General features: G+C 50.4%; 1 protein-coding gene across 10 annotated transcripts in view; it reads right to left on the bottom strand.

Annotated features, from left to right (window-relative positions):
- Positions 1 to 22,248, bottom strand: part of ITPK1 (inositol-tetrakisphosphate 1-kinase) — a 94,687-nt gene that overhangs the window by 22,676 nt on the left and 49,763 nt on the right. The window lies entirely within an intron of this gene.

Here is a 22,248-nt window from a genome sequence, read left to right as displayed (position 1 = left end):
CTGGGGCGCAGTGCTAGGGCACCTCACAGCTCTCTGGGGCGCAGTGCTAGGGCACCTCACAGCTCTCTCTGGGGCGCAGTGCTAGGGCACCTCACAGCTCTCTCTGGGGCGCAGTGCTAGGGCACCTCACAGCTCTCTCTGGGGCGCAGTGCTAGGGCACCTCACAGCTCTCTGGGGCGCAGTGCTAGGGCACCTCACAGCTCTCTCTGGGGCGCAGTGCTAGGGCACCTCACAGCTCTCTCTCTCTGGGGCGCAGTGCTAGGGCACCTCACAGCTCTCACTGGGGCGCAGTGCTAGGGCACCTCACAGCTCTCTGGGGCACCTCACAGCTCTCTCTGGGGCGCAGTGCTAGGGCACCTCACAGCTCTCTCTCTCTGGGGCACAGTGCTAGGGCACCTCACAGCTCTCACTGGGGCGCAGTGCTAGGGCACCTCACAGCTCTCACTGGGGCGCAGTGCTAGGGCACCTCACAGCTCCCTCTGGGGCGCAGTGCTAGGGCACCTCACAGCTCTCACTGGGGCGCAGTGCTAGGGCACCTCACAGCTCTCTGGGGCGCAGTGCTAGGGCACCTCACAGCTCTCACTGGGGCGCAGTGCTAGGGCACCTCACCGCTCTCTCTGGGGCGCAGTACTAGGGCACCTCACAGCTCTCTCTGGGGCGCAGTGCTAGGGCACCTCACAGCTCTCTCTGGGGCGCAGTGCTAGGGCACCTCACAGCTCTCTCTGGGGCGCAGTGCTAGGGCACCTCACAGCTCCCTCTCTGGGGCGCAGTTCTAGGGCACCTCACAGCTCTCTCTGGGGCGCAGTGCTAGGGCACCTCACAGCTCTCTCTGGGGCGCAGTGCTAGGGCACCTCACAGCTCCCTCTGGGGCGCAGTGCTGGGGCACCTCACAGCTCCCTCTCTGGGGTGCAGTGCTGGGGCACCTCACAGCTCCCTCTGGGGCGCAGTGCTAGGGCACCTCACAGCTATCTATGGGGCGCAGTGTTAGGGCCCCTCACAGCTCTCTCTGGGGCGCAGTGCTAGGGCCCCTCACAGCTCCCTCTGGGGCGCAGTGCTGGGGCACCTCACAGCTCTCTGGGGCGCAGTGCTAGGGCACCTAACAGCTCTCTCTGGGGCGCAGCGCTAGGGCACCTCACAGCTCTCTCTGGGGCGCAGTGCTAGGGCACCTCACAGCTCCCTCTGGGGCGCAGTGCTAGGGCACCTCACAGCTCTCTGGGGTGCAGTGCTAGGGCACCTCACAGCTCTGTCTCTCTGGGGCGCAGTGCTAGGTCACCTCACAGCTCTCTCTCTCTGGGGCGCAGTGCTAAGGCACCTCACAGCTCTCTCTGGGGCGCAGTGCTAGGGCAACTCACAGCTCTCTGGGGTGCAGTGCTAGGACACCTCACAGCTCCCTCTGGGGCGCAGTGCTAGGGCACCTCACAGCTCCCTCTGGGGCGCAGTGCTAGGGCACCTCACAGCTCCCTCTGGGGCGCAGTGCTGGGGCACCTCACAGCTCCCTCTGGGGCGCAGTGCTGGGGCACCTCACAGCTCCCTCTGGGGCGCAGTGCTGGGGCACCTCACAGCTCTCTCTCTGGGGCGCAGTGCTAGGGCACCTCACAGCTCTCTGGGGCGCAGTGCTAGGGCACCTCACAGCTCTCTCTGGGGCTGTGAGGTGCCTTACAGCTTAGCACTGCTTAGTAAATATGGCCAGGTGTCCGGGGCTGCACCTTGAATAAGCGAATGATCTGGGTATGTTTGATAACGTGATCACGTGTTTTTCCCTACACAGCCAGAGCAGGAAACATATACACTAAACAGCCACACGAGTGCAATACCTACGTGGGAGGTACTACATGTGTGCCAGGGGGTGCAAACATGGGGTTACTAGAGCGTGCAGTGCCCGGCTCCCTTACCCGGTGCTCAGAGACCTGGACAGAGAGGTCATCCTGCACCCAAAGACTCGTCACTTACTGCGAGCGCGAGACATTTATTATAAGGGCCTCCCTTACTCCCCCGATAGTACACATGCTACAGTACAGAGCAGTGAGGAGCACGACACTAGAACTATTTTCAGGTTTCTGCATTTCGGGGGGGGGGGGCGTTCTGCTCACGATTCTGCCGCCCACACAGTTTTCCCAGAGCCCCGTCTTACGGGATCACAAAAAACTGCAATGGTGCTCAGACAGAATCCAGCATCTCACACCCGCAGCAAACGCGGGTCCAAGAGGAAGCGGTGGGACTTCATTTAAACTCCACCCGAAATTCCCTTTGTATATCCTGTCATTTAACAAGTTTTTTGGGGGGGAGGGGGAATTTTCTGTCCCAATATATGTTATTTGACAGAGGAAAAAACAAAAATGTGTATGTGATACGTCGGAAACTTTATTGTCCAAAGACCCACATCTTCTTGCTCTTTAATATCCATTACGAATCCTTTATCTGCGAGCTGTACATTGTGAAACCTTTAACCTACTGCCACAGTGACCCACAGGACACTGAACCGCTGCAAGCCTTCAGCACCACATGGGTCAGAACAAGGTTACTCCATGTCTAGGTGATATGTGACAGATTCAGATCAGTGTGTTCCGGATTTGTTTTCTATCTCCCTCGCAGGTTAGCGCACTCGTCATCACGCTGCTTTTGTTATACGGACAGCTCAAAGATTGCTGCACAGATTCCAAAGAAGCCAGACCCGGCCGCGCTCTGAAAACATTCTTATACAAGTCACGTTTGTGTGACTCGGCAAACACCGACGTTTCTCCAAAACAGACACTGCCGGGTAAACGTGGAAACCAAACAAGGCCAAACAGACACATTGTTAAACACTGAATTCAGGGAGGGAGACTTCTGCACAACCTCTCTCTATGCAACGAGCGCAGCACTGGCCAAATCCAGTCCTCAAGGGCCAACAACAGGTCAGGTTTTCAGGATATCCCTACTTCAGCACAGGTGGCTCATTCAGTGGCTCAGTCATTATGAGGCCGCGCTTATAGCGCCGGCGACGCGACCGATGACGTCACCCGTCGCCATTGCGAAAGTTGTAATCAGGTTTGGAGACGTCGCTGGCTACAAGGGGAGTGACGTCAGCAAGGGGGAAGGCAGAGGGGCTATGTGATTGGCTTATAGGCAGCTACATGGGGAGACCGTCTCTGCAAAATGAAATTCTAGTGACTACAAGGATTTTGGTAGCGCCGTCGCGCCCACTATAAGCGCACGCGACGGCATCAATACAATTGTTTTGAAGCGACGTCGCGTCGCCAGCACTATAAGCGCAGCCTGAGGTTAGTTGCCTGGATACACAGCCCAAGATCGATGCAAGCCCCACGGACTATTCGCCTTGGAAGATGGGACTTCTATCCACTGTGGAGGATCCTGATGAGCTCAGAACTTTGTAAGCATCAGCACTTCTAGGCATCACTCCAGGCCCGAAATCCACAAGCAATGCACTTATCCGCCATACTGCTCGAGGCCAGACCCCCTGGCAGCAAACCGGTTAAAGGAGCAGCTGCAGGTCTCTACTGGCACTATAGGGGTTACCTATATTCTAATAAACAATCAGTGCATCCTGGGATCTGTTACTGTTAGAGTTTCATGCAGCGAGGCGCACCCACGTGCCCAGCCACGTCTGTGAGGTAAGGCACTCTAACGTGGTTACAGCCAAGGTGTCACGGATGGGAAAGTTTGTACAGCAATGCAGAAGGAAGACCCAGCACACGTGACGTTTTCAGTAACGTGTCTCTTACAGTGATCGGCGTTTGGGGGACACACACACACAGACACACAAACACACAGCTGATGGCTGGGTGGGATGCTGCAGCGGGTGGGATGCTGCAGCGGGTGAGATGCTGCAGCGGGTGGGATGCTGCAGCGGGTGGGATGCTGCAGCGGGTGGGATGCTGCAGCGGGTGGGATGCTGCAGCGGGTGGGATGCTGCAGCGGGTGGGATGCTGCAGCGGGTGGGATGCTGCAGCGGGTGGGATGCTGCAGCGGGTGGGATGCTGCAGCGGGTGGGATGCTGCAGCGCGTGGGATATTGCAGCGCATGTTGGGAGCCATCTGCTTGGTTTATGCCAAAAAGTTAACCGATATCTGCTGCTACACTATAGCTACGTATCGCAGGACGCTCAGGAAGGGGGATTATGAAAATAGCATTGGGGAGAAAAAGCAGCATCACAGCACCAGCAGGATGTACAATGTAACACACACAAACACAATAAGGATGTACAATGTGACACACACACACACACACACACACACACAATCAGGATGTATAATGTAACACACACACAATAAGGATGTACATTGTGACACACACTTTTTAAATTGTATTTTTAAATTCAGGAGCTTCAGATAACTCAAATGTTACTGTAGCTATCCTTAAATCTCTGGGTATAACCCGTAGAGTCAGGAAAAAGAATGAATGTGTTAGTAAGCAAACACAAGTCTGTGACATCATCACACGGGGAAGAAATTAAAATGAGTGGGCTGTCGGCAAGAATAAATTACCATTGTTGGACAAAGATGGTACTCAACGGTTATCAAAAGACCAAGGCGACGACCAAAAAGGTGAGAAAATGTGTTGAGCGACGTGGAGAAGAGCGGCTGTAACGCAGCAGTGCCTGGGAGATCATTGCGGAGGCCTCATCCAGCAGCGGGGAGACCCGGGCTATATTAATGATGAATATATATATATATATATATATATATATATATATATATATATATATATATATATAAATAAATCCGTTCCGCAAACCGCCGTCGGATCGCGGATCCAATGTTAATCCGCGGCGGTGAGCGTCGGATGAAGGCGTTCAGCGGAATGCATTATCTGGCGTAGGATAATCCGTTCGACGGATAACGGTCCGACCGGTAGTGAGGACTCACTCTATAGCAAAACCAGTGCTTTGTATGAGTGCAAATGCCAGGCACCCATTACAGCATACAGCAGCGGTTCCAAACCTTTAGTACACTCTGCGCCCCGCTAGAAAATATTTATCCCGTAAACCCATAATAAATCTTATTGCCGACTCGTCAGGCTATTGCTAACAAAGCTGTGTGACTGATCCCAGGCAGTGCGATGTCCTCAGCTTGTGGGGGGAACATGTGCTTAATAATTCCCCAACTGCCCCTCAGTGTCTGCAGGCAGCATGGGGAGGGGGGGGGGGTATAGCTGTCACTCACTGCAGGAGCTTCCAAAGTCACATCCCTCAATGCTTTGCTGCTGTGGATGCAAAGCATTACGGGGAACGACTTTGGAAGCTCCTGCTGTAATTGACATCTATACCCCCCACGGTGCAGTTTGGGGCGTTACTAAGTGCGCAGCCCCCTCAGGAGCCCGCTGGGAATCTGCCATTACATAGATAGGGAATCACTGGCATAGAACGTGTAAAGGTGACAGATAATGGAGTAGCAAAGATTATATACATGAATGCCATGACTCCAATAGGCAATGTAACTCATTGCAAAGCTATACAGTGCAGGTGTCTCCAGCAGAGAAGAGGTTAAGCTTGAAATATTCAACATGCAGCCAAATGAGAGGTGGGTGGCAAAAAGTTTAACAGCTAAACTACACTTCTAACTTAGATTATCAGCTCAGATACAACGTAGCAACACAAACAGCCTGTCAGCTGTTGCCGGGACATGGCACGGTTTGTATAAAATACTCGAACATTTACTAGGACAAGTCATTTCTTTAATGTTCATCTGGTCCGTTTAATTACTTTTTAAAGGCCCTTTAATTCCAATCTTTCAATCCCTCCCCCCCTTGTAAAGTTTTCCGAAGCATAAGATTCAACACAAAGATGTAAGGCTGTGACATTAACAGGGAGAAAAGCACAGATCTGCATCTGTAGGTAGCAGAGTTTAAATTGCAGAAGGTAAAATAAAACTGTTTTCAGAGGTGACCACCAAAGGCACAGGACTCCCCAACATGCTACTGGAATCACTCCATATAGAAGATTGATTTAAAGTATTCCGTGCTGCTAGATCTCACACAGATTAGAGTTGTGCAGAGCCCTTTGAATCTGCTGGGCCCATTACACAAAGATTAGAGTTGTGCAGAGCCCTTTGTATCTGCTGGGCCCATTACACACAGATTAGAGTTGTGCAGAGCCCTTTGAATCTGCTGGGCCCATTACACAAAGATTAGAGTTGTGCAGAGCCCTTTGTATCTGCTGGGCCCATTACACACAGATTAGAGTTGTGCAGAGCCCTTTGAATCTGCTGGGCCCATTACACAAAGATTAGAGTTGTGCAGAGCCCTTTGTATCTGCTGGGCCCATTACACACAGATTAGAGTTGTGCAGAGCCCTTTGAATCTGCTGGGCCCATTACACAAAGATTAGAGTTGTGCAGAGCCCTTTGTATCTGCTGGGCCAATTACACAGATCCTGGTTCCTGCATTATTTTTCACATTCCTTTCCTATGATGTCAGGGCTTGAAAATCAGGTCCCAAGCACGAATTAACCCCGTACAAACCATCACCCATTGAACATGCGACGGCTATTCTGAACCTTGGAGAGAGTGCCCTTTACAGAGGACATTACAGAAGCAGTGTAGGTATGCATGTACGTCCCATGCTTTGACCCCATGTAAAGCAGAGTAATTTGTCTTATAATAATATATTAACCACAGCCCGTGGCTTTAGGGTGTAGTGACATGCAAATTCACACAAGTATATTTAAATAATATATTCAACTTTTAGCTTTGCTGACGAGACGGTCAATTCTCAAAACTAGAGGTGAATTTGTTTACTTTGTTATCGATTTAGTAATTATGAAACCATCATTTGTCAAAAAGAAGAGCATAAATAGCCGATATATCTGAATTCAGTAGATGTGCTGAAGTAAAAAAAATCATATTAATTTTTAACAATGTAAATAAATAAAATCAGACGGATTGTATGATTCTAACAAAGCGGACTACAGTGACACATTGTTTTCCCAATAGAAATATTTTTGACCTGCTACGTGGAACGGTACGTGGGAGCTCACGCCCTACGTTGGACAATAAATATTGAGCGGTTTACAGTCCCCGCAGGTCTGATAACGTTATCTCGCATTAGACAGGTGTGACACACGGCTTCAGCTGGACAAAACCAGTTGGCGTTATCTTTTCTCTACAGTTGCAAACAATTCCTAATAAAATGTCCTAGTTACAGCAGGTATTATTATTAAACGGCAGTGTCACCAGATCTCACATCTGACACGGAGTGTGTGCGCTAATGATTTCACACCACGTGGGGTTCCACGTATCTCCCGTACGTATCAATCCCACCATTGTGACCGCCCTCTTGATGGGCTGAGCGGCACTATTTCCAGCGCTGGGGACCCTAGACTTCTACCTTTACCGGGGAAGTTACTGTGATTACTTACTGGGTTTTTGAAGGGGATTTAAATGATCGCCCAATAGGAAGCCGCATCCAAAAGATGTTGTGACTTCCTGTTGGCCCAAGACTTCACAGCCGTTCTGCTTCCATAGCGAAGAGATTTAAAGCCGGTAACTTCCCCCGGTAAGCATCTTGGGAACTGGGAAGACCCAGAGCTGAAAATTGTGCCCCATTTCAAATAAAATTCTAATTCTGGTTTAAGTGACGCCGAGGTCACATGATCGCGATTTGCAGGCTGGGCCATTTGGCCCTGTGGCAATAAAATGGTTAAATACGCTGAAACTCGGAGGAGAGTGGGAGATGAAGCGATTTGTGGGTCATTCTCTCCAGTAAGTACTGTAGTCTCCTCTTATTCCTGCACCCATTACAGTGGCTGCCATGAAAAGGCCTCGTCACAGGGAGTCAAACAGCGCGGTAACGCTCACTTAAAACAAGGCGTATACTTACATTTAATGGCAAGACGTAGGGCATGTATCTGTGCCAGAAAATGACCATGTTTATTGGGGGTTTTCCTTCCCATAATGGGACATAAAACAAGATTCAGATCTAGAAGCAGAGCATGTCAATATGAAACGTTACACTACCTGTGTATTATAAATATAATCCCTGCATTGTAACTGGCTTCTTTGGAAAGGTTCAAATCACTATTAAAAATATTTATCTGGTGTCCTGAGAAAAATGAATGTTTTTATTTTCACGGAGTCCTGTAAAATTCTTATCAGATAACGATCTTCCATTGTTAGCCGTTTGGCAAATGAGATCATCATACTTAATTTCTAAAAAGTATATTGCATGGAAGTTTCACACGGCCTTGAGATTCAAGGTCTTCACGAGATCAGTACGGTACAGATTTATTTATTTATAAAAATGTTTTACCAGGAAGTAATACAGTGAGAGTTACCTCTCGTTTTCATGCATGTCCTGGGCACAGAGTTATAACAATACATGATTACATTAAAAGAACAGGGTTATACAGTCACACACAGACATTTCATGGACAGATAGAGTTGGACAATTGGGTGCAGGGGATAAAGGGCTTGTGAGTTTCAGATAGAAATAGAGAAGCTTTAACTTGCCAAAGCATTCGTTTACAATGGAAACATTAAATATGGAAAAATTACTTCTACAACACTTTCTATATGTCTAAAAACAAAAACAAAAACAAGACAGAGCCAACTCCCCATTCTGAGACATATTGTGACCATTAGCAAATCCTGGAATATTGGGCACATAAAACCAGGTACACTATTTGCTATGTCAGTACAGGACAGAGGGACTTTCTGCGGATGCGCTATAAAAAGTTTGCAATGGACTATAATATAAAAGTTTTCAATATATCATTACTATTTTTCCCTCCGCGCTGTGCATAGAAATATGTATTTTTTTAGATACATATACCACAAACACAATAGACGGGAGGTTAAATTACCCCTAATCATGTGATGATTAGTCAGTAGTCTCCGCGCACCAATCGGCATTTCCACGCAAGGAAGAAATCAGTATAACAGGTACAGCACCTCCTGAATAGGAACAGCTGGAGGGTATGCATTAATTTAAAGTTCCCAGCAGGGGAACGTCCTTATATACAGTAAAGGGCGCACCCCATCCTGATTTCCAAGGTGATCCAAGTTTTACCTCTAAACTCAATACATTTTCCTTGACTGTATTGCAGCGATATAGAACAGGGGGGCTCAAATCCAGTCCCCAAGACCCCACATCAGGTCTTCAGGATATCCCTGCTTCAGCACAGGTGGCTCAATCTTTGAGGACTGGATTTGTGTCCAGGGGGGCTCGAGGACTGGATTTGTGCGCCCCTGATATAGAGCATGATGTGAAATGAAGGCGTCTGCACATATTCCTGCCCCAGGTAATTTGCATGTACAGAAACATTCTTGTGTAAGATAATTAGCGAGTCGTACACGCAGCAGCTGCTGGCTCTGACCCCCCCCTCCCACCTGTTCCTAATAAGTATAGCTTTATTTATATAGCACCAGCCAGGTACATAGCGCTTTATTATAATACAGAACGGAACAGGTGGAAAACATATCCCACGATTACCTTCCATCCCCAATGAAGGTTGCCATGTGTCACAAAGGATTTGGGAGCCACGCTCCCATCCTCAATAGCATCCACAAGCCAGGCTTAGCAGCCTTCTCCAACACATTTTCACAAGATACATAAAGAAGGTCACTTTACGGCTGATTGGAGCCAAGATCATTGACAAGTTGTTTTAATCAAGATTTCTTTTTTACCTACTACAGCTCAACCCAGTTACAGCGCGATCCGTTACAACGCAAATCCGCTTATAACGCGATGCAAGCGTGGCTCCCAATTTTCGTATTTATGAATACTTTAAAACACGATTATTGGTGTCTTGAATACTTTATTGTACAATGCATAGAATTGTACATTATTTCTAACGGCAACTGCTTATAGCGCGATGTGATTATTTGGACCCCAAGCACAGGGTTATAAGGGGGTTGAGCTGTATTTGGGGACTGACCTTTTCCTTAACCAATTAACCATGCCTACTGCCAGCACTGAACTGGGGAGCCCAGGCTTAGCAATGCATCATAGGACCAAAAACCAAGCAAAAAGCGGGAAAACGCAGAAATTCAAAGCACTCTGGAAAAGATGCAATCGCCTTGGTGCTTTTTTTCCGGTTTTTATTGATCTAGTCCTGACCTGAATAACAGCCTGATTCTTAGGCTTTTGACCACAGCAAAGGGATTGAAGATCTATTTATTCACTGGTTTGCTTGGGAGAAAGCCCGTTTTGTTAAGAAATGCATCATTAAATCGCTTTATGTTTCTACAAGTTGTTATTCACAGATTTCATGCACAGTAATGAGCTGCTGCTGGCTCTTCCGACAGTGAACAGACCAAGAAAATAAAGGCACATGGGAGCAGAACGGAACGTCTGACCTGCACAGCTCACTGACTCACGCTTTTGGTTGAACAAAACCTTCCCCATTGATGATAATTTGGCTCTGTGCATGAAGCAGCTCTGTATGATAATGAAGCTGGGGGAGTGGGATCATCCCTATACTGATATCGGGAAAACGGCACGCGGGAGCCATGCAGAGAATCAGCTGCAGAATTAATCAGTGTTTTATGTTTCTGATAACAAGTCTGCTCCCAGAATGCACGAAAACACTATAATCTGTGCCGTGTCATCATTCTATGTGACATTTCTCCGTCCCAAAGGAAGTCCTACAAATCTGGAAATAATCTGGTTTCAAATGAGCAGGAGTGTTGCAGGACGTGTACGAAAATATTCACCATATCTTAATCAAATACTGAACTGCAAAATCTTCAGGTTGGGGGAAAAAGCTGGCATTTTTGGGGTCTACTACATATAAAGTATGTACATGTATGTCTTTATTTATATAGCGCCATTAATGTACATAGCGCTTCACAGCAGTAATATACGTGACAAGCATATAAATGTAATAATAATACAAACAGATCATGGGAATAAGTGCTTCAGACATAAAAGTAACATTTCGGAAGAGGAGTCCCTGCTCCGAAGAGCTTACAGTCTAATTGGTAGGGAGAACGTACAGGGACACTAGGAGGGCGTTCTGGTAAGTGCGTCTGCAAGGGGCCAAGATTAATGTATGCTTCAGGTGTATAGTATTAGCCATGGTGCTATTCATATGATTCTTTAAGAAAGTGTGTCTTAAGGAGGGTCTTAAAGGTGGGTAGAAAGGGTGCTAGTCGGGAATTGAGGGGGAAGGGCATTCCAGAGGTGCGGGGCAGTCAGTGATATGTATGTATACAATATATACATAGTATATATTCAGAAAATGGCTAAATAGCTGATCCCCGGCTCTGGAATGGCTGAAGCGTTTCTTCTCCTGTTGGGTGTGAGCCACGTTCTTACACTTCAGGACGCCGTTCTTTAATTCAGAGTAAATTGCATTTGCTCTAGTTCCGTTTACAATTAAGCTTTTGCCAACACAACTTTTTAGCAGCAATTCCGCCTAAATAAGCCCCCCCTTTTAAAACAGCATGAGTACCAGGGCTCCCTCAAAAGCTTAATCACGTACATTTCAGCTCTAGAGATTCTCCCGGTATTCAAGGTACACTCCGTGTGTTTACCGGTGTTTCGTTACAGGGATTTAATTGGCCGTCCAATAGGAAGCTGCATCTAAGAACAATGCAGCTTCCTATTGGCCCATGAGACCCACGAGATTTGGTGGCCATTGTATCTCTATTGTTGGGACATTTAACACCGTCTTTAACTTCCCGGTTTCCATGTTGTGCAAAAATAAAGCCTGGCGGGATTGTGGCTTTAATTACCAAACAAAGGCTAATAACTGAAAAGATTAAATATGGCCAAGTGCTTTCAGTTACTTGCAACTCATGTGTTACTGAATGGGAACACTGGCTAGTTGAATGACGAACCTTGGCACAAAGGTTTGGCCTGATGAAAGACACCGGAAGTCATGACTATCTTCCGGGGCAGACCCCACCCCCCTGTAGCCGCCATCCCGCTCCCTCCTCCACTCACCTCCGCACGCCCACCCTGCGCCCCCTATACTGCTGCACCCAGCTGCCCCCCCCCCCTAACCACCTCTCCAGTGCTCCAATAATCTAGTCCAGTGTTCAACAACCAGGGTTTCTTGAACATCCCATAAGGGCTCCCTGCAGATTTCAGGTCATTTGAAAATTGTACCAAATACAGAAGAATTTACAATGCATCTGATCTCAGACGCGCAATTAGAGAGGGTTGGGGTTCCTTACAATGCATCTGATCTCAGACACTGTTAGAGAGGGTTGGGGTTCCTTACAATGCATCTGATCTCAGGCGCGGTATTAGAGAGAGTTGGGGTTCCTTACAATGCATCTGATCTCAGGCGCGGTATTAGAGAGGGTTGGGGTTCCTTACAATGCATCTGATTTCAGATGCGAGGGTTGGGGTACAGCAGAATTTCAGAAAATGATAGGGTTCATTGGCAAAAAATAAAAAAAATTAAAAGTTGGAAACCACTGCTCTAGTCTTTGAATACATTGTTTATCTCCCAAGATTTGTATGTGCTTGCTATGATATTTTTATAGCTATTTCCACTAGTAACAGAGTGTTACAAAGAAGCAGTTGACAGTGTTTACCTAATGAAACACTGTATAAAACATTATACAGTTACATATTAAATAAAACAATGTGAAGAAATCTGAAATCAATTAAATGTGACTAGATATTAACTGGCGTTGGTTATTAAGGGAGAAAGTGTAACTTGCCATGAGATCATATCTCAGATAAGGACTTGGAGTTGTGGGTGATAGAAGCCGATAGGCACAATGCGTTGCGGCCTGTCTGCTAGAAACAAGACTAAGGATGTTAGGCACATCTCAACGCCTCTTAAAGCTGGCGAGTCCAGCAACACAGTGCAAAGCCGTACCCTCTGGCCCCTTCTAGAAGGGATTAAGCAGCCTTGTGTCTCCATTCTACAAATACAAATTATTCTATCACCATTTTTGCTGGATTACTACCACAGGGTCATGAAATTGTGTATTATTTATCCAGCAGATTGCATAGGACCCCCGGCATGTCCAGGAGAGAACACATGACGTGACCAGGTCCGGATGCTGGAAACTGAAGAGGAGGCTTATCACCCCTTAAAAAAATAAGCAATATATCTATGAAGTACTGGGTAGGTCATAAGGGCACTGCAAGGGTTAACAATGGTCATAAAAATACCAATCACTGTATGCCCCTTAAATCCTCTGCTCCTGCTCCTGCTAATTCCGTACTATTTCCTAAGGCTGATATGTGCAGTTTTCCCACTGAAAATCACTTGCAAAATGTTCAAATCTAATCATTTTTCAATGCATCAAAAATGACATTACAATAAGCTTGTGGCCCTTCTACTTTGAAAATGTTTTCTGGCCCTGTCACCGTCAGGAAACCAACCAGAATGTCGAGAAGTTGTAACTGTCCAACATGCTGCACCTGGTGGGAGGGTCACTGCCCACCTGGACTGGCTGGAGACATGCGAGATATCGGGAACCTTCGTCATAACATTTTATTTCAGCAGCTCTCCGATGTGTGCACAGTGGGATCAGCACGGGGTCCAATAAAACCGGCTGGGGTAAAGTTCAATGGATGAGATCACCTTTATTCAATCTCCTGCTTGGTTCTCCACTGAGAGACGGGGAGGGCATTCACCCCGTGTGCAAACATGGCAGCAAACCGCCGAGCCCACATTTTACACTTCACATGACTCGCAGGAAGGTTGCAACTGAAATCAAAGCGGCTACAAAAGATACAAACTGTAATTCTCATATATATATATATATTAATTGTGCGTCACCGGCAGGGATAATCCTCTTTGGGACCTTTCTATCGCTCCGCCTCAGATGCCAAAAATACATTGCAAGAGACGTATTGTGCCGGCAAAATTGAATGTACAGCACTGCATGCACTGGCATCGCTGTATAAGAAATGGAGTAAATTGAAGACTAGACTGCTATGGAAAACAAATAATACCTAGCACCCCCCAAATAGCCTTGTCATTTATTAGTTAGATTCTACATTGTGATCCTAATAACTAAAGAGACATTTAGTTGCAGCTTTTGATCCCAAAACATATTTAAGCCGCCAACCCAGTAAAGGTAAACTCCGTTTTAGCCGATACCTGCACTAATATTTCTTATTGTCTTGTGGACTAAGCGTTGTGAAATATGTGAAATGGCCTAAACTTGGGTTCAAATGAAGCCTAATGCTTTCTGTGATTCAGCGCAATTAAAACAGATCTAAAATTCCCTCTGCACTATGAAGGAAAAGTAGTAAGTGCACAAGTTCCTTGGTGAGAATTATATAGATATATTACAAATATAAACCAGTGAATACATAGTCACACAAAGATATCAGTTGAAGAAGTAAACCATTGGATGTACCCTTGTCAGTAATCAATATGATCCAATGAAGCAGCGGCCAACTCCAGTTCTCAAGGGCCATCAACAGGTCAGGTTTTCAGGATCTCTCTGCATCAGCACAGTTGGCTCAATCAATGGCTCAGTCAACGACTACATCATCTGTGCTGAAGCAGGGGTGTCCTAAAAACCTTGCTTGTTGGTGGCCCTTGAGGATGGAGTAGCCATCTAATGCAAGTAAAGTGCTATAAGTGCAATACATTATTATATTGACAGATATGGAATATCATTTGTAGATGTTCAATATTAGAAAACACTATTTGGACATATCAATCTCTAAATGTACAAATCAATAAATAAAATAAACTACATATTGAATATATATATATATATATATATATATATATATATATATATATACATACATACGCAGTGGTCGACAAATCACAAAAAAATCTACTCGCCACCTAGTACCACACGTGTGCTGCTTGGGCCAATATATATATATTGTGAATTACTTACAACAACAAAAAAATGTGAAAATGTGAAAAGGTGTAAAAACTAGAAATGTGCACAGTGTAAACTGTGAAAAACAAATACTCTGGATATAACAACAACTGCAAGAACCCGGCGGCTCTAACTAGGACTAACCTAATCCAAAAATCTCAACCTAAAAAACAACAAAAAGCGCCTGTTCCATAATAAATTGTATTTGAAAATGTAATCTATATTTTTATTACATTTTCAAATAGAATGTATTATGGAACCGGTGCTTTTTCTATGTATGTGTACAAATGGTTTTATTACAGGGATCAGCCTTTTAGTCCTATTACACCAGCAGAATTAGGTAACCTATACACCTATAACGTAACGTAGGGGGCTCAACTCCAGCCTTCAAGCCCCCCAACAGGTCAAGTCTTCAGGATATCCCTGCTTCAGCACACGTGCCTCAATCAGAGGGAGGAGGAGGGGGGAGGAGGAGGGGGGAGGAGGAGAAAGGAGGAGGAGTGAGGGGGGAGGGGAGAGGAGTGGGGACGAGGAGGATGGGGGGAAGAGGAGGAATGGGGGGAGCGAGGAGTGGGGGAGAAAGGAGCAGGCGGGAGAGGAGGGGGAGGGGGGGAGAGGAGGGGGAGGGGGGGAGAGGAGGGGGAGGGGGGGAGAGGAGGGGGAGGGGGGAGAGAGGAGGGGGAGGGGGGAGAGAGGAGGGGGAGGGGGGGGAGAGGAGGGGGGAGAGAGGAGGGGGAGGGGGGAGAGAGGAGGGGGGAGAGAGAGGAGGGGGGGAGATAGGAGGGGGGAGAGGAGGGGGAGGGGGGAGAGAGGAGGGGGGGAGGGGAGGAGGGGGGGAGGGGAGGAGGGGGGGAGAGAGGAGGGGGGAGAGAGGAGGGGGGGAGAGAGGAGGGGGGAGAGAGGAGGGGGAGGGGGGAGAGAGGAGGGGGAGGGGGGAGAGAGGAGGGGGGAGGGGGGAGAGAGGAGGGGGGAGGGGGGAGAGAGGAGGGGGAAGGGGGAGAGAGGAGGGGGAGAGGAGGGGGGAGGGGGGAGAGGAGGGGGGAGAGAGGAGGGGGGGAGGGGGAGAGAGGAGGGGGGGAGGGGGAGAGAGGAGGGGGGAGGGGGGAGAGAGGAGGGGGGAGGGGGGAGAGAGGAGGGGGGAGAGAGGAGGGGGGAGGGGGGAGAGAGGAGGGGGGAGGGGGGAGAGAGGAGGGGGGAGGGAGGAGGGGGGGAGGGGGGAGAGAGGAGGGGGGGGAGGGAGGAGGGGGGAGAGAGGAGGGGGGAGGGGGGAGAGAGGAGGGGGGAGAGAGGAGGGGTGAGGGGGAGGGGGGGAGGAAGGGGTGAGGGAGGTAGGGGGAAGGGGTGAGGGAGGTAGGGGGAAGGGGTGAGGGAGGTAGGGGGAAGGGGTGAGGGAGGTAGGGGGAAGGGGTGAGGGAGGTAGGGGGAAGGGGTGAGGGAGGGAGAGGGAAGGGGTGAGGGATTGAGGGGGAAGGGGGAAGGGAGGGGAAGGGGAGGGGGGAAGAGGAAGGGGGAGGAACACATGTTTTTCTTTTGTATTCCTAAGGATTGTGGTTTGCAAAATAAATCAGTGATAAGGCTCAAGGGGAGGTCAACATACTGGTTAGCACTGGAATGAGTTAATATGTAACCACTAGGTTCAATGTAATATGTCTGAGCAGTGCTGGTCCTAAGTGGTAACATACAGACTGAGGTGGCTGTAACCGGAGGCACAGACTGTGAAGCATTGTGTAACCAGACACAAGAAGCACACACTTCTCTTGTGACACAGAAACACCAGTGGCTCCGGGTGTGCAATATAACAGCTCATACTACTGAAGCTATGCGGGCGGGGTGGTACCCTCCTTACCTGCTGCCAGAGACTCAGGCCAAGCCTCACATGGCACCTCTGGCAGTGAACAGGTTAATATATTACCCACCGCCTCCATGTACTTAACATGAGCTCTTCAGGCCCAGACGGGCTCCCCTATACTGACGTGGAGCGCTCAGGGTGAGGGGGGGGAGAACGTGGAGCGCTCAGGGTGAGGGGGGGGAGAACGTGGAGCGCTCAGGGTGAGGGGGGGAGAACGTGGAGCGCTCAGGGTGAGGGGGGGAGAACGTGGAGCGCTCAGGGTGAGGGGGGGGAGAACATGGAGCGCTCAGGGTGAGGGGAGGGGGAGAACGTGGAGCGCTCAGGGTGAGGGGAGGGGGAGAACGTGGAGCGCTCAGGGTGAGGGTGGGGGGAGAACGTGGAGCGCTCAGGGTGAGGGGGGGAGAACGTGGAGCGCTCAGGGTGAGGGGGGGGAGAACGTGGAGCGCTCAGGGTGAGGGGGAGAGGGAGAATGTGGAGCGCTCAGGGTGAGGGGGTGGGGGGGCGGGGAGAACGTGGAGCGCTCGGGGTGAGGGGGGAGAACGTGGAGTGCTCAGGGTGAGGGGGGGAGAACGTGGAGCGCTCAGGGTGAGGGGGGGAGAACGTGGAGCGCTCAGGGTGAGGGGGGGGAGAACATGGAGCGCTCAGGGTGAGGGGGGGAGAACGTGGAGCGCTCAGGGTGAGGGGGGGAGAACGTGGAGCGCTCAGAGTGAGGGGGGGGGGAGAACGTGGAGCGCTCAGGGTGAGGGGGGGGAGAACGTGGAGCGCTCAGGGTGAGGGGGGGGGGGAACGTGGAGCGCTCAGGGTGAGGGGGGGAGGGGAGAACGTGGAGCGCTCAGGGTGAGGGGGGGAGAACGTGTGACCGCTCAGGGTGAGGGGGGCGGGGGGCAGAACGTGTGACCGCTCAGGGTGAGGGGGGGGAGAACGTGTGACCGCTCAGGGTGAGGGAGTGGGGGGAAAACGTGTGACCGCTCAGGGTGAGGGGGGGGGGAGAACGTGTGACCGCTCAGGGTGAGAGAACATGTGACCGCTCAGGGTGAGGGGGGGAGAACGTGGAGCGCTCAGGGTGAGGGGGGGGGAGAACGTGGAGCGCTCAGGGTGAGGGGGAGAGGGAGAATGTGGAGCGCTCAGGGTGAGGGGGTGGGGGGGCGGGGAGAACGTGGAGCGCTCGGGGTGAGGGGGGAGAACGTGGAGCGCTCAGGGTGAGGGGGGGAGAACGTGGAGCGCTCAGGGTGAGGGGGGGAGAACGTGGAGCGCTCAGGGTGAGGGGGGGGAGAACATGGAGCGCTCAGGGTGAGGGGGGGAGAACGTGGAGCGCTCAGGGTGAGGGGGGGAGAACGTGGAGCGCTCAGAGTGAGGGGGGGGGGGAGAACGTGGAGCGCTCAGGGTGAGGGGGGGAGAACGTGGAGCGCTCAGGGTGAGGGGGGGGGGGAACGTGGAGCGCTCAGGGTGAGGGGGGGAGGGGAGAACGTGGAGCGCTCAGGGTGAGGGGGGGAGAACGTGTGACCGCTCAGGGTGAGGGGGGCGGGGGGCAGAACGTGTGACCGCTCAGGGTGAGGGGGGGGAGAACGTGTGACCGCTCAGGGTGAGGGAGTGGGGGGAAAACGTGTGACCGCTCAGGGTGAGGGGGGGGGAGAACGTGTGACCGCTCAGGGTGAGAGAACATGTGACCGCTCAGGGTGAGAGAACGTGTGACCGCTCAGGGTGAGGGAGGGGGGGGGGAGAACTTGTGACCGCTCGGTGAGGGGGGGAGAACGTGTGACCGCTCAGGGTGAGGGAGGGGGGGGGAGAACGTGTGACCGCTCAGGGTGAGGGGGGGAGGGGAGAACGTGTGACCGCTCAGGGTGAGGGGGGGGTAGAACGTGTGACCGCTCAGGGTGAGGGAGGGGGGGGGGAGAACGTGTGACTGCTCAGGGTGAGGGAGGGGGTGGGGGAGAACGTGTGACTGCTCAGGATGAGGGGGGGGGGAGAACGTGTGACCGCTCAGGGTGAGGGGGGGGGAGAACGTGTGACCGCTCAGGGTGAGGGGGGGGGAGAACGTGTGACCGCTCAGGGTGAGGGTGAAGAACGTGTGACCGCTCAGGGTGAGGGGGGGGGGGAGAACGTGCAAGCGCTCAGGGTGAGGGCGGGGGGGGGGGTGAGAGGAGAGCGCTCAGGGAGAGGAGAGCACACTTTGATTGTATTGTATATCTTGATTTATATAGCACCAAAAGTGTTCTCAGCGCGTCATAAAGAATACAGTACAGGGAATTATAATAATACAATAAGTGCAGCAAAATCAGACAATAGGTAAAGGAAATCCCTGCCCCGAAGAGCTTACAATCTAAGAGGTTTGATGGGGAGCTTACAGAGACAGCAGGTGAGGGAATAAGTGCTGTAGATGGCAGTGCTTGGCCACCATGTTTGGTAGGAGTGACTGAGTGTGGGGCAGTAACCATGAGTGCAGGCTGTTGGGATGTCTGATTTGTGGGGTGAGTTAAGGTTGGTCAGTATTAAAATGAGAAGGTTAACACAATTTACAGGGGAAGAGATGGCAGGGTGGCGTGGGTGAGAGCAGGGGGGCATGGGTGAGAGCAGGGGGGCGTGGGTGAGAGCAGGGGGGCGTGGGTGAGAGCAGGGGGGCGTGGGTGAGAGCAGGGGGGCGTGGGTGAGAGCAGGGGGGCGTGGGTGAGAGCAGGGGGGCGTGGGTGAGAGCAGGGGGGCGTGGGTGAGAGCAGGGGGGCGTGGGTGAGAGCAGGGGGGCGTGGGTGAGAGCAGGGGGGCGTGGGTGAGAGCAGGGGGGCGTGGGTGAGAGCAGGGGGGCGTGGGTGAGAGCAGGGGGGCGTGGGTGAGAGCAGGGGGGCATGGGTGAGAGCAGGGGGGCGTGGGTGAGAGCAGGGGGGCGTGGGTGAGAGCAGGGGGGCGTGGGTGAGAGCAGGGGGGCGTGGGTGAGAGCAGGTGTGATCCAGTACTTCTGATTTCTAAACAAAGAACATGTTACCTTAGTTTGTTTACACCCGGTATAGTATTGTATGCAATGCAAACATACAAAGTGCAGAGCAATGAAGCCAGAGAAGGATGTGGCTCGGGGTATTCCAGCCCCAAGCACGGGGTGGGGAGAAGAACTACACGTTGGAGAAACCTTCAAATGCTAGAAGCAAAAGGAAAATATCCCCCCATCTCAGCCTGGCTACTGACGCAGCGGCACACACAGCGGCACACACAGCGGCACACACAGCGGCACACACAGCGGCACACACAGCGGCACACGCAAATCTTCCCATTCCGTGGTCCATAATCATCATCATTTAGAGGATAACCACACGGACACAGCTTTGTTCATTGCTATATTTATACGTGAACAAAACATATTAAAAAATATATATTATTTAAAAAAAAGTGTACTGCAGGAGAGAGAGAGATTACGCGCAGACTGCAGGAGAGAGAGAGATTACGCGCAGACTGCAGGAGAGAGAGAGATTACGCGCAGACTGCAGGAGAGAGAGAGATTACGCGCAGACTGCAGGAGAGAGAGAGATTACGCGCAGACTGCAGGAGAGAGAGAGATTACGCGCAGACTGCAGGAGAGAGAGAGATTACGCGCAGACTGCAGGAGAGAGAGAGATTACGCGCAGACTGCAGGAGAGAGAGAGATTACGCGCAGACTGCAGGAGAGAGAGAGATTACGCGCAGACTGCAGGAGAGAGAGATTACGCGCAGACTGCAGGAGAGAGAGAGATTACGCGCAGACTGCAGGAGAGAGAGAGATTACGCGCAGACTGCAGGAGAGAGAGAGATTACGCGCAGACTGCAGGAGAGAGAGAGATTACGCGCAGACTGCAGGAGAGAGAGAGATTACGCGCAGACTGCAGGAGAGAGAGAGATTACGCGCAGACTGCAGGAGAGAGATTACGCGCAGACTGCAGGAGAGAGAGAGATTACGCGCAGACTGCAGGAGAGAGGAGAGATTACGCGCAGACTGCAGGAGAGAGAGATTACGCGCAGACTGCAGGAGAGAGATTACGCGCAGACTGCAGTAGAGAGAGATTACGCGCAGACTGCACGAGAGATTACGCTCAGACTGCACGAGAGATTACGCTCAGACTGCACGAGAGATTACGCTCAGACTGCACGAGAGATTACGCTCAGACTGCACGAGAGATTACGCTCAGACTGCACGAGAGATTACGCTCAGACTACACGAGAGATTACGCTCAGACTGCACGAGAGATTACGCTCAGACTGCACGAGAGTTTACCCTCAGACTGCACGAGAGCTGCTGCCCATTCTGACTGGTTTTGGGGTCACTATATTCTTCAAAAACCTAAGGGCCCAGCGACCCCCGTTGGAGTCTCTGTAACACGGGATTAGTGCACAAGTCTCCCGGATCTCCAGCCAAGTGGAACATATAACATTCCCTAAATAACCTGGAGACCGGCAGGGAGGAGTGGCTTCAGTCTCATTACGCATCACATATAGAAGGAAGAAGTGCGTTAAACCCGTTTCAGCGTTATACCACAGTTACCACTTCCCACTATACCGCTTGCTTTTACATCTAGGTCTGAAGCGGACTCCCACATCACTGCAACATACATGCATTTGTCATTCAGCAGTGACCCCAGCGCGGTGTGGATTTTCATTGGTTACAGAGGTGCGGGGTGTTTTGTGTGTCTTTTCAGTAGAATTAATGCCACCTGCACATACAAGTGTAAGCATCTAATTTGGGTCATTCAAACCCTGTCATAATACCAGGTACACACTGACAGCTCAGGCCTGTAGGGGTTGTAGCTCGGTTCTCCAGGGCTCCTCATACCTCATCGCATTGTTTACCAAGCATGCCGAGCCTTTTACTACTCTCTGCACAATTCCTACCTACGGCGCAATACATTGTAGTCTTTGTTCCCTCCTCCCACACAAAGCTGCCTTTTATGCTTCAATAACACGTTGGTCTTTCTGTAGAGAAAGCTTTTTATTTACTTGCGTGACCAGTAAAGGACCTTGATGTGAGGGGGGGGGAGGGGACGGGGACAGAACAGGTTTTCCTGTGCACCGTGATCTCATTCACGGACACAATGCAGCTGTTTAAAGTCAACATTCTAGAATTCTGTGGAACGGGCCAGAGGCGAATCGCCTCAGGTGTCCTGATTCGCTAACGTAGACCACACATTATCCGAGACCGTAACTAGCAGATAAAGTATTCATGTATCCCACTTATACACTGCAGAGTTTAATACCCTGAACAATATGGGTGTGCTGAAGCGGACAATCGTATTTTAGGAACCTTTATGATTGGCCGTAGAATAGAATTAAATGCCATATTTATTATGCAGTGCCAAGTTATAAGACGCCTTGTGGCCAATTCAAAGTGGTCTTATGGCTTAGAACCACTTAAACTAAATATGGACTTGAAAGGAAAGCCTTATAAATCGTACAAGCGAAAGAGCAGAGAGGTACACTAAATGGTACTCATTCCTGCCCAAATTCAGCGTTTGGCTCAGTGAAAGGCCCGAGAGTCATTGATACAGCCGCTCATATCGCACAGAGATGTGTGTGCTCCCTTTTCAATGAAAATAATACTACATTTGAATGCAAAATAAGATGTTAAAGTGGCATGTCAATCAGATCACTACAAAATAAGCAGCCCTGAAAGATAACTTTTTTTACAGAATC

Source organism: Ascaphus truei, chromosome 9 (genome assembly GCF_040206685.1).
Source record: "Ascaphus truei isolate aAscTru1 chromosome 9, aAscTru1.hap1, whole genome shotgun sequence".
Classification (NCBI taxonomy): domain Eukaryota; kingdom Metazoa; phylum Chordata; class Amphibia; order Anura; family Ascaphidae; genus Ascaphus; species Ascaphus truei.
The sequence above is the reverse complement of the archived record's forward strand: the minus strand, read 5'-3'. Positions and strand labels throughout refer to the sequence as shown.